This window comes from Adiantum capillus-veneris, chromosome 14 (assembly GCF_014529385.1).
Source record: "Adiantum capillus-veneris isolate H3 chromosome 14, ASM1452938v2, whole genome shotgun sequence".
In the NCBI taxonomy this organism is placed as follows: domain Eukaryota; kingdom Viridiplantae; phylum Streptophyta; class Polypodiopsida; order Polypodiales; family Pteridaceae; genus Adiantum; species Adiantum capillus-veneris.
In genome coordinates, this window is record NC_140944.1 from 24,714,413 (window position 1) to 24,729,575 (window position 15,163).

At 45.0% G+C, this 15,163-nt stretch overlaps 1 protein-coding gene across 1 annotated transcript in view; it reads right to left on the reverse strand.

The window, feature by feature from the left end:
- EMF2 (VEFS-Box of polycomb protein) overlaps nt 1-14,507 on the reverse strand; it is a 158,163-nt gene extending 143,656 nt beyond the window's left edge. Inside the window, exon 1 of the mRNA XM_086528400.1 lies at nt 14,350-14,507. The gene's annotated coding sequence lies outside the window, so the exon portion shown is untranslated. The remainder of the gene's footprint in view (nt 1-14,349) is intronic.
- Nucleotides 14,508-15,163: the final 656 nt, after the last annotated feature.

Below are 15,163 nucleotides of genomic sequence, written 5' to 3' on the forward strand. Positions count from 1 at the left end.
TGCAAGCATCTTTAGTAGCATTGACTTAAAGAGTGGGTATCATCAAATACGCATAGCCCCTAAGAATGTCCATAAGATAGCCTTTCGCACAACCTTTGGACTTTATGAATTTTTGGTAATGTCATTCAGCTTGACCAATGCTCCTACCACAATCAATCGAATGATGGATCAAATTTTCAATCCACATCGAGCTTTTACAGGAGCGTTCTTTGATGATGTACTCGTCTTTTCGAAGACTAACAAGGAACATTGGAAGCAATTGGACAAAGTGTTTCAGGAATTGCGAAAGCATAAGTTGCATGTGAATGCAAAGAAGAGTGAGTGTCTCACTGAGATACACTATCTCTGCCATATAGTCTCACACAACCAAGTGAGTATGGATCCCGCAAAGAACCAGGTCGTAAAAGATCGGCCAACTACTACGATACATGATGTACGACGTACGTAGCTTTTGGGGATTGTGTTCCTACTATTGGAGGTTTATCCGAGGCTTTGCTCAAGTAGCAAGACCACTCCACGACCTAACAAGGAAGAAGATCCCTTTCAAATGGGGATCGAGACAACAAGGTGTCTTTGATAGGCTCAAGTATCTACTAAGCCATGCACCTATTTTAATAGTGTCAGACTTAAAGGAACCATTCGAGGTTCACTGTGATGCTTCAAGTGATTGCATCGGTGCAGTGCTTAACCAAGAAGCCCATGCAGTGGCTTATGAAAGTAGACGGCTTAAGGACGCAGAATTGCATGCCTTGATCTACGAGAAGGAACTTATGGCTATGATTCACGCCTTGTCTACTTGGAAGCATTACCTTCTAGGAGCGGATTTTGTGATCAAAACCAATCACCAGAGCTTGCGGTATTTCCTTAGGCAACGGAAATTATCTGAGAAGCAAATGAGATGGGCCAACTTTTTGTCCATGTTTCACTTCTAGATCCTTCATACGGCTGGGAGTAAGAATGTGGCTACAGATGCATTGTCTAGACGGCCTAGGGTGAATGCAGTTACTTCTATCTATCACCAAGAATTAGAATCACTTCCGAAAATGACCCCGACTTCTCCTCCATGTAATGTAAGCTACAAAACAGAGAAAATGAATATCCCTATTCTATTCGGGATTGTTACCTCTATCACCACCAAGCAATTTGCGTGGCAGAACCATTGAGAAAGAAAATTATGGAAGAAGCTATTTCTTTTGGCCAAGCCTTAAGGCAGACATTGATCAATATGTCGAGGAATGCTTGGTTTGCCAAAGAGCCTTCAACCTCTACCTGTGCCTAATCAACGCTGGGAGAGTATTGCCATGGATTTTATTATGGATCTCCCAAAGACTCAGACTGGAAATGATGCGATATGGACCATTGTGGACAGATTTAGCAAGCAACCTCACTTTATTCCAGTCAAGAAAACGATCAAAGCGAATCATATGGCTAGGATTTTTCTAGCACAGATCTTTAAGCATCATGGGATGCCCAAGTCTATTGTGAGTGATCGAGATCCTCGCATGATAGGAAACTTTTGGCGTGCCTAGTTTGATAACCTTGGCACGAAGTTAAATTTTTCTTCTGCATAGCATCCTCAAACGGATGGGCAAAGTGAGATCGCTTAATTCCACAGTATTGGATATGCTGAAATCTTATGTGTCAGAAAGATAGTTTGACTGGGAGAAGTATTTGCCCCTTATCAAGTATGCGTATAACAATACTGTACATTTGTCTACGGGGAAAGCACCTTTTGAGATTCTTTATGGTAAGCCTTTGCTTCCACCGATCCTTGTCACTAAGGATAAGATTTTTGCAGCAGATGAGTTTGTCAGTGATTTGGACACGGCCTACGGGCAAGTCGAGAGAGCAATTTTGCGCTCTCAGGAAAAACAGAAGAAAGCTACAGATAAGCACAGAAGAAATCTGGACTTAACAATCGGTCAATTAGTCTTACTCAAGTTTGAGAAGGCAAGACTAAAGAAACAAGCGACTCATAAAGGGAAAGTGGTAAAACTTTCCAATTGTTATTATGGGTTGTTTAAGATAATTGACCAAGTGCACGATGTGACGTTCCGATTAGATCTACCATCTAATTGGAAGATCCACAATGCTTTCCATGTTAATTTACTTCGGCCATATGTGGGACCGCCTCCAAGTCAGCCTATCGCCAAGGAGGTTCAGTCAGCCTATCGCCGAGGAACCTCCTGAGGTTCAAAAAACGGAAGAAATACTCCAACCGGAGCAGATCATTCATCATCAGGAGCAGCCACTCAAGTTTGGGAAGACTACACAGAAGTATTTGGTAAAGTTTAAGAAGTATTCTACTCTAGACGCTCAATGGATGACTGAGCAGGAATTAGCATCCTATCCCAAGATTCTAGAAGGATATGTACAAGCACTACAGTTGAGGACAACTGTTTAGAAACCACAGGGATGTTGCTAAATGGACTATTTTCTTATTTTTCTGAGCAAATTCTTTTTATTGAAATTAGGATATTTAGATTAGTCCACTTGAAGCGTAAGGTTAGGAACTGTAGATCTACGGGAAATGTTAAAAGCCATTAGGAACAGACAAGCTGGTGTGTCATATGATGGGTGACATTAAGCATCGGGAAGGGGTTGTACCGTTAGTTCGGTAGGAGAGACCGGTAAAACAGATATTTCTAATGCGTCACATGAGGGGTGACGGGAGCATTGGAAAGGGAATATTCCGTTGGTCTGGAAGGAAACCCGAACCCGAAAAAGGATTATGCATAAAGACGCAAGCACAAGAATATAGATGGGTTCTGAGAAGCTTTTTTTGAAAAGCAGAATATTTTTAAGTATTTTCCGGGAAGCGCAAATGCTTTCCCCAGAGGAATCTGTGTTTGCATTGCATCTGTGCCTAGGCCCTGCGAACTACACCCTAGGACGCTTGGAATGTGACTCGACAGCATCAATTTTCAGCTCCCTGAGTTTTATGAAGTTTTGTCCAGGTTCACATTTTTTTTCAAGTGACCGACCGCCCACTTAATAAGTGGCAGCCAGCCAACTTAAATCAAAGCAAGAGCTTATAATTAAAAAAAAAGACCAGCGATCTCTGTACAGCTGCAAAAACAGCCAACGCAAACTTTCTCTCTCCTCTCTCTAGCTGCCAACGCTAGTCCATCTCTCTCTCCTCTCTAACTGCTAGCCGCCAACCCTCTCTCTCTCTCTCTCTCTCTCTCTCTCTCTCTCTCTCTCTCTCTCTCTCTCTCTCTCTCTCTCTCTCTCTCTACTATCCTTGGCCAGGTTAGGACCGGCTATCCCACCAGTCCTCAGAGCCTATAAAAGCAACACTCGCCCCACTCTTTGGATACAGATCTTGCCAGCGCTAGCTTGGAAGACTCTGCCGGCAAGGAGACACAAGTGATCACGAGTCTACGGGACACGGAGGTCATTGTTCCGTGCAAGGAGCGACAGGTGACGCTTGAGTACATGTTCTTCGAGTTACTACTTCGTGTGTGTGTGTTTTTCCGCAAGTACTTCATTGCGAAGGAGAAGCGGGAAGGCCTCGGCCTATGCTTGGGAAGTCCGGGAACGGAATTCGAAAATTGTCTGCGGAGCCTCTACTCCGAGTACAAACGGAAAAAGGATTGAGAGCTCGTCTCTCGGATTTTCCCTCACAGGAAGGAACGACCATCGAGTCTGAGAATAGAACGAAGGGGTTTTCTCCGGTTCTTGTGCTTGTAAAAAAGATTCTCCCTAATAAAGATTCTCTTTAAGGGGGGGGGACCAGCACATCTTCTGGTCCCAAATACTGTGTCGATCTAGTTCCCTCAATCTTGTCCCGCATCTATTTATTTTTCATCTTGTTGATTATTCGTGTGCACTCCCGATTGTGATAGCCATCCACCTTTTGGCCCAATTACCTCCTCGATATACCAGCTTTTATTGTTCGCTGATTACGATTGGCCGACTAAACTATTCCTTGGGATGAGATTGTTGCAATGGTGTTGAACCAGGAGGGGCGATTCATTACAAGGAAGAAGTCGGGCTTCAAAGGCTTGACCGGTTCTTTCAACAACAAGAAGTAGAAGGTTAAGAAGAAAAGCAACACCACTAAAGACAAGAAGAGTGATGCTAAAAGGGAAGCCTTGAAGGCGAAGGGCCATTATTGGCAGAAGTGGCCAAAGCGAGTTGGAGATGCTTCGACTTCTTCGGCGGCAATGGTGCAGTCTGTCACAAGACGGGCACCACGTGCCAATAGACTGAACAGAATTTTAGCACTTCAATAACAACTGAAACTGAAAGAGAGAGAGAGCACACGCGACATGGAGTGGTGGAATTCCACCCCAGAGAGTATTGGCCCCAAACCTTGGCATCCCTTTCGGTATTTCTTTATATTACTTGAACTCAATACAATGCCGTTACTCGCGCTCTGCACCTTCTCACTGAAGCATGCGAGAGACTGAGCCCTCTACACATATTTAAAGGCCCTTAGTCTCAAAAGCAGTTACATGAAAAGCAGTAAACTCAAAAGCATCTGGTTCAAAAGTGCCAAAAGCTACCAGCGCGTTTTGTGGAAATCCGTACAGTTGCCACGTCAGCACTGTCAACGGAAACTGCGAAAATCTGTATAACTGCCATGTCAGCATGCCAAGTTGCCAACGTGAAATCCGAGATTCCATACAACTTTGCCACGTCATCAGTTCCCCACGCAATTGAGTGTGTAGGGGACTTGCTTTACGTATTCTCTTTAGGTCACTTGGGCCCCATCGGACAGGATCCCATAAGTTGGCGGACCTTTAAAAATAGACGCACTCGGCAACCCCCTCTCTCTCTCTCAAGCAAGACCTCCCCACCAAAGCAGGCGTTTTCTCTCCAACAAGCATCAGCGATTTCAGCCCTGCCTTGGGTGATTCCAGCAGCGTTTTCCACAGGAGTATTCAGCCTGCACTTGGTGATTCCCGCAGCATTGTTTGCATCAGCAAATACAATCTCAGCCAGCGTTTTTACAGCAACCTATTCAGCGTTTTTGAAGCAGCAAAATTCAGCCACACTTAGCGTTTTTGGACAACAGTACAACAGTGATTTTTTCAGCAGCATTTAAGAGATCAGCAGATAGCGTTTTTGAAGCAACAGAATTCAGCCAGATCAGCGTTTCCTTCAGCACCATTTTCAGCAAAATATAGAGTCAAGTCATCGCCGTGGACCTCATCCTAGTTACACATTGCATCATAGTCCTCAAGTGCATCAGAGTCTTGTACCGGTTGTGCAATCAATAGTAGACCACTCTCGCCATCGAGAGTGGGGCCTTCAGAGGAGGGTTTTACAACTTCCCGGTGTCCTATTCTCTTCTCTCTCTATCTCTCAGTCTCAGCACCTTCACGCACAGTGTCTATTCACTTTGTTTGTGATAACTTGCACTCTCTCATTAAGGCACGGAAGGCTCTCCCTTCCCTAAGAACAAGGAACCTTGAGCACAGTTTGGAGCACTCACCTTGAGCAAAGTTCATCATTCATTCGGCTGCACCCTACATTGGTATCAGAGCTTTGGCAGTGTTCTGTATCACTCAAGGAAAGAACCACATAATTTTTTTTGCTTGTTGCGGTCGCACGTAACATAAGACTTCCTTGGCGTGTTGATTCTTAATCGTGTTTTAAAGAGTGACAGGAATCCCAAGAAAGAAGGGCTTGTCCAGTCTCCCCTTGTGCCTCTTTTCACTCATTGAGAGCGGACCGTGCACTTAGCAGCCGGCCAATCGACGTGAGGTGGGAAAAAGAAACCTTGGTGTGAGCGCAAGGCCGCCAAGGGGTGCGCCCGCCGAAAAGAGCAGAACTCGGGTGAAGAGAAGATCCTTCTCTAACACAGATTGCAAGCGAAAAAAAGAACCTCAAGAACCTCAAGAACTCAAGAACTCAAGACCCCCAAGAACCCAAGAACCACAAGAACCCAAGTTCCTCGAGAACTTAAGAACCAAGATCACAGTGTATGGTCATCACCCGAAGCGGAATGGATACTTCGCATGGACGTGGTGAGCATGGGAGTGGAGAAGAAGAGTTTTCCCCACCAGGAGGTTTTCCCGACCCTCCCCCTTCCCCATCTACGCCACGGATTGTACCAAATCCTATGGAGGTGATGGTCAAGTCGATGATGGAGATGATGGCACAACAACAAGAAACGAATCGCGTTGCGAGGCACAACTAGAAAGAAAAGCAGAACGACAGGAAGCCTTGGAGCGTGAACGCCAACTCAGACAAGAAACCTTGGAGCGTGAGCGTGAGCAAGCGCGCTTAGCAGCTGAAGAAAGACAGGCGGAGCGTGCGGCACAGAGTGAACAACGCATGCAAGAGTTGGTCCGACATGTTCTCGCCTCGAAGTCCGAGCCAGTCAAAGATGTTAGTAGTTCATCAAGTGGCGCAAGCCAAGATTCGGACTCCAACCCCCCAATCACAGAGAAGTTGACCTTCAGTAAGTATGATGGTAAGATGGATGCCACGGTTATTCATTCTTTGTTGCATCAATTTAATGCTTATTTTGCGACAACTAAGAAGACAGGAAATAGCAAAGTTTTGACGGCAGCCATGTACGTTGTCGGTGATGCCATAAATTGGTACCACGCATGGCAAGAGGCACAGTTGCCCGCGCACCTAGAGGAAGCCGATGAATTCACGCCCCTCTCCTTCAGTTGGGCTGATTTCCAAGACAAGCTCAAGGCGCGGTTTATGCTACCTCAGTACCTCGCACGATTGAAGGACGATTGGCGCGCTCTCAAGCAAAATGGTATGCCCGTTATGTCTTTCTCTAAACATGATTTGCAGCTCGGCACTCAATTACACAAATCGGATGCAAAGCGCAAGGAGGCATTCTTTATGGATTGGACGAGTATATCAAGTTTGATGTGGAGGTACTCGATCCAATCGATCTCAACAAGGCGGTAGCGATTGCTCTCGCTCAGGAGATGAAGCACAATAAGGGAAAGCCTAAGGAGAATAAGACTTCTCAAGGAACCTCTCAAAATTCTCAGAACACGCAGAATGATAGAACGGTAAGAATGGTAAGAATGGTAACTCTTCTAGCCCATCTTCCTCTAATTCTTCGGAAAGAACTCTAACAATGAATCTAAGGGTAAAGCTAAAGCACCTGCAAAACCTAAGCTAACCCCGGATGAAAAAGTTGCACAAGGAATTATAGGAGGATACATCACGGCTGAAGAACAAGTGATTTATGCCAAGGAAGGTAGATGTTATCAATGTCACATCAAGGGTCACATTAAGAAGGCTTGTCCTAAGACAGCCCCACCTAAAGAACCAAAGGCACCCACAGCAACCACAAGCACTTTAATGAACCAAGCTGAATCTTCTCATGTCTCTGACACACACATTGATGAGTCTCTCATGAAGTGTAATGGTCACGTAAAGGGTCAGCGTTTTATCATATTGTTTGATCCAGGCAGTATGCATGATGTGATTAGTGCCTCTCTGGTTAAGAGAGCCCGCCTAGAGGTTAGTCAAAAATCTCCTCTCGAGGGTATGGACTCTCTCATCACGAAAGAGTGCCTTGATGTGTTGTTTACAATTCAACAAGTTGCTTTCCGTAGAAAATTTCTCGTGTCTACTCTTTGAGGATGTGATATGCTTTTGGGCATTAGATGGTTTCGTGAGCATAACCCTCACATTGATTGGGAGGCCAACACTCACGTTAAATGCCAAGACTGACTCCCCCATCATCATTCGTGTTGAGGAGGGTCTGCATTCTTTGGCTCTCATTTCTCATATGCAGGTAAAGCGTGAATTACGATGAGAAGCACAAGCGGCATTCATCTATGCTGCTCCAGTTTCCCAGAGCATTCGGGCTCCAGACAAGTATTCAGATTTGTTTACCAAGTTTAAGCATCTGTTTTTGCAGGATGATCTTCCACCCGTCTCCCACCCGAGCAACCAGAGGACCATCGCATCGAGGGCACAGCCTGTCAGTAAAGCTCCCTACCGTTTGAACAAGACAAAAGAGGAAGAGTTAGAGCGACAACTCAAGGAGTTGGTGGCCAGAGGATTCATACGTCCTAGTGTAAGTCCTTTTGCTGCTCCTATTCTCTTTGTTCGCAAGAAGGATGGTTCGTCTCGTTTGTGTGTTGATCACAGGGCTTTGAACAAAATGACCGTCAAGAACAAGTTTCCGATCCCTCGCATTGAGTATATCCTTGATAGGCTCAATGGGGCAAAGGTTTTCAGCAAGGTCGATCTCAAGAGTGGATACCATCAGGTACGGGTATTCAAAGGCAACATCTGCAAAACCGCTTTTCGCACCGAGCGAGGGTAATGGGAGTATGTTGTTATGCCTTTTGGATTGACAGGTGCCGTGGGTACATTTAATCGTCTCATGGTAGGTCGTTTCGGTAATATGGTCATTTTTTCTGCATCGTGGGAACAACATGAAAAGGTGTCATGGGTACATTTAATCATCTCATGGTAGATCGTTTCGGCGATATGGTCGGTGTATGTGTGTTCATCTTTCTTGATGATATTCTCATTTTTTCTGCATCGTGGGAACAACATGAAAAGGATGTCGAAAGGGTACTAACCCGTTTGGATGAGTGTCAATTGTACATTGCAGCTAAGAAGTCTGAATTTTTTCTTACTCAAGTCACTTATCTGGGTTATATCATTTCTGCAGAAGGCGTCAAGCTAGATCCCATGAAGGTGGAACAGGTACATAATTGAGATTTGCCCAAAACTGCATATGATATGCGTTCTTTTCTTGGTTTATGTCAAGCATATAGTTCATACATAGAGAATTTTGCACGCATTGCCGTACCTATGACTGATGTTTTGAAAGAGGTCAAGACTCGCCGTTAGCGCGTAGACTTGCCCGAAGCAGCCATTGAGGCTTTCGCAGCTCTCAAGGTTGCGGTGACAGAAGCACCGTGTCTTATCCTTGCCTCTTGGGTTGATCCCTTTGAGGTATGGACGGATGCGAGCAATGTCGCCATAGGCGTTGTGCTTCAGCAGCATGGTCGTCTTGTAGCTTTCCTTAGCCGGAAGCTCAATAGTGCAGAAAAGAATTATTCAGTTTATGATAAAGAACTTTTGTTTATCACTCACTCTCTTAAGCATTGGAAGCATTTTCTGTATGGTAGAGAGTTTACAGTTCGCACAGATCATCAAGCCCTCAAGTGGCTCCAGTTTATGCCTAGTGCACATTGGAGTGATCGCCAAGCGCAGTGGTCACAATTTTTTGAGCAATTTGGAGGTTTGATTGAGTATGTGCCTGGGAAAGCTAACCCTGTTTACAGATGCGTTGAGCCGCAAAGGATAGACTTTGGCTCTTGAGTCAAGGTCCACATTTTCTATTCAGGGTGTGTCTTTCGACAGCATGAAGAATCAGTATGCGGATTCCAAGTTTGGTAAGCATTGGTTGCAGGCTCTTGCTTCCCAAGGACCAAGCAACTATCTCATTCGTGAGGGTTTGTTGTATTTTCGTCAACGTTTATGTGTATTGCCCCTCTCTCAGGCCAACCATATTGCATGACGCACATGATTCTCTCACGGGTGGGCACAACGGAATGAACACCGCTTTGAAAAAAATAGAAAGATTCTTTTATTTGCCTAAAATGCGCAAGGATGTGTTTCGTTATGTCACTCAGTGCACTATATGTCAAAAGGTAAAAGCTCCTCGCGGTAAGCAGCAAGGCCTCTTGCTTCCGCTACCTATTCCCGATGGACCTTTTCAAGATATTTCCATGGATTTTGTGACTAACCTGCCACCCAGTTTGCATTCAAGGAACACTCAATGTTTGAATTGTTGATCGTTTCAGCAAGTTTTGCATGTTGATTCCTTGTAAAGCCACAGCCACTGCACAAGATGTAGCACGGTTGTTCATTAAGCATTCGTACCCCCTCTGTGGTTTGCCAAAATCAATTGTTTCAGATAGGGATGTTAAGTTCACATCCAATTTTTGGCGCGCACTCTTTGAAAATTTTGACACTAAGTTGAATTTTTCATCAGCTTTTCATCCACAGTCAGATGGTCAGACAGAGAATTACAATCAATTGGCTTTTGATGTTTTAAAGTCCTATGTGCATGATCAGCAGTCTCAGTGGGAGCTCTATCTCCCACTGGTTCAGGCTATTTTGAATGACTCATTTTCCTCTGCCATTGGTCGAACTCCGTATGAGGCAGCTTTTGGCCGTCCGTTCTAGTCACTTTTGACTCGCTCGGTTAGTCAAATGCCTGATGCCAATGCTGAAAGTCGATCGTTGGATGAGATTTCTGAGAGTGTGAAGCTTTGGCTAAGCAAGGCTCGGGAATCTTTTTCACGACATGCTAATAAGCATCGTCAGGATGGTTCGATCAAGGAAGGGGATTGGGTGTATTTAAGAATCATGAAACAACTTCTTAAGCAAGTTGGAGAGAAGTGTCCAAAGTTGTCTTTTCAAATGTATGGTCCATTTCCAGTCATTAAAAAGATAAATGAGGTTTCAATGAGATTGCAGTTGCCTGACTCATGGTCGATGCACAACATTTTCCATGTTTCTTGGTTGAAAGTGTTTCAGGGAACGCCTCCAAACGACATTTCGGAAGAAGAACCGGAGATCATTGATAAAGCTGAAGTCATGGAGCTGGAGCAAGTGTTGTTGCATCGGTTTCGACATGGTTCGAAGAAGCAAGTGAGACAATACTTTTTGAAGTTCAAGGATCGAGGAACCCACGAAGCAGTGTGGGTCGACGAAGAGTTTTTCAAGGATTACCCAGAGTTGTTGGCAGACTACAAGGAAGCCATGCAGCTCGGTACCAGTACCTACTTTAAAAAGGAGGGGATGTCACATGACACATCCAACCCTATGTGCGCGTGAACAAGCTACAGCATGACAAGGGTTCAGTCAGTCCAGTCAATCTAGCTTAGGAAGTGTTCTAGCACTTTTGTGAGTCTGTTCGCAGACCGTGTATGCCCAAGCACTTAGATTAGATGCATATCCTCTGGTTTCACACAGCATGATCATTAGCATTACCATCAAAATCCATCAGGAGCAGTTTCTAGTGCATAAAACCTATTAAACCTATTTTTGACATTTTTTATTTTAAGTGACTTTTGTTGGGAACTGGATAGGACAATTTTCTAAAGTTATATATAAGCAAACCTAGGATTAGGCTAATTGGCAGAAGAGCAAGGAGAACACGAGCACGTGCAACAAGTTCCCCCTCTCTCTCTCAAGCAAGACCTCCCCACCAAAGCAAGCGTTTTCTCTCCAACAAGCATCAGCGATTTCAGCCCTGCCTTGGGCGATTCCAGCAACGTTTCCACAGGAGTATTCAGCCCTGCACTTGGTGATTCCCGCGGCATTGTTTGAATCAGCAAATACAATCTCAGCCAGCGTTTTTACAGCAGCCTATTCAGCGTTTTTGAAGCAGCAAAATTCAGCCACACTTAGCGTTTTTGGACAGCAGTACAACAGCGATTTTTTCAGCAACATTTAAGAGATCAGCAAATAGCGTTTTTGAAGCAACAAAATTCAGTCAGATCAGCGTTTCCTTCAACACCATTTTCAACAGAATATAGAGTCAAGTCGTCGCCGTCGACCTCATCCTAGTTGCACTTTGCATCATAGTCCTCAAGTGCATCAGAGTCTTGTACCGGTTGTGCAATCAATAGTAGACCACTCTCGCCATCGAGAGTGGGGCCTTCAGAGGAGGGTTTTACAACTTCCCGGTGTCTCTTCTCTCTCTATCTCTCAGTCTCAACACCTTCACGCACAGTGTCTATTCACTTTGTTTGTGATAACTTGCACTCTCTCATTAAGGCACGGAAGGCTCTCCCTTCTCTAAGAACAAGGAACCTTGAGCTCAGTTCGGAGCACTCATCTTGAGCAAAGTTCATCATTCATTCCGCTGCACCCTACACTCACGGCACATGACACCTTCAAAGGATCTTTTGTCCAACATGTGGTGACACTGTGGTACCATCTTTATTGGCGACAAATCTGAAATTCCTATTCACAGCGAGGGATCTATAGAGCTGATTCCCGACGGCAGAGAGGGGTATGCATACCTCCAAGGTACTTTATGCTCTAAAGCTGGGATTTCATCTTAATTTTTGTGCACGAGGTGGGCAAGCTTGGGATGGAGGTGATTTTTACAGAGGATGCGGTATCTATTCGGGATCGTAAATCCGGTGAGGAGGTCAGACGGGGCTAAGTGGAGGACACACTCAACAGGCTCCATGCTCCTTCTTTAGCAACACGGATACCTATAGGTGATCTTTGGCATTACAAATTTGGCCATCTGAACAATGATGCAGAGCATGCTTGCTTTTCATGAGCAGATGCTTACAAGCTTACCAGATGTTCGGAGTAAGCATGGCAAATGCATTACTTGCATTCGTGGGAGCAACATCGAGAATCTATTCAGAGGCTTGCTACACACAGAGCCATTGCCAGTTTGGAGTTGGTCACACCGAACTTTGTGGACCTATGCACACTCCTTCCCTCGGCAAGGCTCTCTATTTCATGTTGCTCGTGGCCAATTTCAGCCGCTTTACTTGGGTATCTTTTCTATACCATAGCCTCTTCAAGAATTGGCGTTCTCTTCTGGAGAAGGAAAACAATATAGTTTTCAAGACTATTCGATCGGACAAAGGTGGGGAGTTTACCTCCAAAGCATTCATTGAGTTGTGTGCGGACAATGGCATAAGCAAAAGCTTGCAAATACCGGATCCCCTTCAAAGAATAGAGGTGTGGAGGAGAAGAATAGGGCAGTGGTAGAAATGGCATCGATTTATGAGCAAAGGCAGTTGCGACGGCAATTCATACCATAAACTGACCTTCAACCGCTTCAGTTCTAAGCAAGACCCCGTTCGAAGCTTATTTTGGTAGGACGCCCGACATCTCCCATTGCGAGTTATGCATATGATATATCCATGTACTGGAAAAACACAGGGGGAAGTTTGACCCCAAGTTCAGGAAAATGGTTTTTATCGGCTACAATTCTCTTTCAGAGGGATATCAACTTTATGATCCAGAGAAGAAGGATGTTGTACTCAACTCTAATATTGTCTTCAACGAGTTTTTACCTTCAGAGGGGGCTTCCGCTCCCAAGTCTTCCACGACAACCCTTGACTTTCCAATACTCGGAGACCCAGATTATGTGTTGTCTCTTGATGATTATGTGTTGTCTCTTGATGAACCCTCTTCTCCAACCCATGTCCCTCATGCTTCGGAGGAGAATGCGCCCATTTGAGATGATGCAGATGACAGTGGTTCTCACCACCAGATATACCAGTAGCTCCTCCTTCCTATCGATGCTTTCTGTACTTCAAATATTGAATGCTTTTGATGCTTTGCATAAACCGATGAAAACTCCTCCAAACTTCCAGGACAGTGGAAGTAGGTACCGCTGCGATGCAAACATCAACTGTACAAGTTACTAGGCAACCTTACTACTATCGCAAAATAGCAGCCTTAATGTTGACTCTACCTTGAGCGCAAGTACTACCACCCGAATAGTCCTATCGTGAAAACATTGAAGGTATTCTCAATGGTTCCATGTCGACGGAAGTGGACGCATGCCCCATGCGAATGTGAATGTCGAAGGAGATTAGGGATCCTGCCTCCAACTCCTTCCATATCCGCATGCGAGGCAAGCAGATCTTGAGTACTACTCAAGATCTCAATCTAATGCCGATCCTTGTCCATGATGATGAGGTTATGCCTTGAGGGTATCCACGACATACCGATGAAGAGGGGAGCGCATTCAATGCACAATGGACTAAGGGTGGGAGTGGCTACTATCTGTAGGCAGCAAGTATTCGTTTTCCAGCTCTACCGATTTTGGCAAAGTTGGAAATCCCCGTCTTCTACCCCGCTTTCTGTAACACAGACAACTTCACAAACGACTAATGCTGCCTGCTTTTATTATGTCGAGCCAAGATATGTGACAAAGGTGGGGGTTCTACCCCCACCGGTACGAAACTGCCCTAACACAATGCCCAAATTATTGCCGTCCAAGAGATGAGGCTTCAACCGCTTTTCTTACCGGTCTCACCATTCACACATGAACATAGATTGGTTGAAATAGGCCTGCGAGGGATTGTAGAGATAAATGCAAATGCACCTGAAGGGCCCGCATCACCGCAGGGCATACATAGGGTGGAGAAGAAGAGGATTCAAGTGATATACTAAAGGGGTCTCACATGAGAAAATGCAGTGGTTGTAAAGGCCTGGGGCGGGCCTGAATAGATAAATGAGCTTGCTTAAAACGCAATTGCGCCACAAGGGCTTCTGAAACTGCGAGGCATAGAGGTTCATGAGCCCATGGAGGACCTCATCCCCTACTTGGTGATGCTATGTCATCTCCTACCTCTTATGTATGACCTACGTTGGTGCATGCCTTTAGCACGAAAAGGAAAATACCTGCTAGGAGGACGGCATCAACGAGCCGTGGGCATGCTCTTGCGATTGGATCCTCTCCTTGTCCTTGGGGTTGAGCCCTCCGTCGTGCCACTATCCATTTTGTTCACCTCTATGTGCTCTGATACCTCGCGGAAACGCTCTCGCAAATACTCAAATATGTCTGATTCAATTTTTTAAAAATCTAGAATGGAACGAATTTAATAAGAATGCTTACTCGGACATTAAGAGTATGGTCCCGCGACACTTAGTTATCACTTATACTGACAGATAACTAAGCCGGTATCGTGGTCACACACAAGCGAGATGAAGCTTAGTAGAACCAAGTCCATACTTTTGCAACTATGCCGATTTAGGCATAGTAGCAAAATTGTGCCAAAGATTTTTTAAATTGCAATTTGGTCGTTGGCAGGTTATAGCAGCCTTTTCTTGAAAGCATAGACGTGGGCGCAAAGCAGAGGTTGCAAGCATGTCGCAATTGTAGGAACTACTCTCTCTCTTCTCTCGCTAACCGGTTCTCCATGCACATGCCATTTGCATTTGCCCTTGTTGTTGTTGTGACCACGTCTACGGAGCCTGATTGTGCAGGGGCGATGTTGATGCAGTTCCCAATAATTGGAATTTAATCCTCACGTGACCATGCCATGAGTGATTTGTTCTCACACACTTTTCATCTCACTTGAATATCTTTACAATCCTGCGTAAAAGTTGAAGTGAAGAGTTATAGCCTCTTTTACTTGTGTCTCTTGGTTTGATAGGCCATACAAAAAGAGCTTGCACACACCTTGAAATAATTATTTGGTACAAATATAGGTTT